Source organism: Galeopterus variegatus, unplaced genomic scaffold (assembly GCF_000696425.1).
Source record: "Galeopterus variegatus unplaced genomic scaffold, G_variegatus-3.0.2 Scaffold149801, whole genome shotgun sequence".
Taxonomy (NCBI): Eukaryota; Metazoa; Chordata; class Mammalia; order Dermoptera; family Cynocephalidae; genus Galeopterus; species Galeopterus variegatus.
The window spans coordinates 1-573 of record NW_007875912.1 but is presented as its reverse complement, the minus strand read 5'-3'; the positions used below and the strand labels follow the sequence as shown (position 1 = coordinate 573).

The window sequence follows — 573 nt, the reverse complement described above, 5'->3', positions numbered from 1 at the left end:
TTTTTTTTATTTAGCTTTTATTTCATAATCATAAACTTAAATCTGCAATCCAGCTAGACATACAGGAGAATAAGGAAAATATGAAACCCAATGAACTACAGTGAGAGCACAAAAACTACAGGATATTGTGAGCAGATGGGTGGGTGTGGTACTCTTGTGAGTTATAAAAGGAATGACCTGGTGATCAAGATAAAATAAGTCAACTTTACTGGAGTTGTCCACAGTCAGCAATGGTGATCTTCTTGCTGTTCTTGTCATTCCTGGAGCCAAAGCTCGTTATGACTTCCATGACATTCATGCCCTCTTTCACCTTGCCAAAGACCACATGCTTGCTATCCAACCACTCAGTCTTGGCATACAGATGAAAAACTGGGAACCGTTTGTGTTGGGTTCAAAAGATGCCAGGACCTGTATGCTTCAGGATGAAGTTCTCATCATCAAATTTCTCCCCGTAGATGGACTTGCCATTATGGCATGTGAAGTCACCACCCTGGCACATAAACCCTGGAATTATTCTGTGAAAGCAGGCAAAGACCAGGGCCATAGGAGTTTAAAATGGATTGGTGTAGTTTG

General features: G+C 41.2%; 1 pseudogene; it reads right to left on the bottom strand.

The window, feature by feature from the left end:
- Positions 1 to 205: 205 nt before the first annotated feature.
- Positions 206 to 499, bottom strand: LOC103584860 (annotated as a pseudogene).
- Positions 500 to 573: the final 74 nt, after the last annotated feature.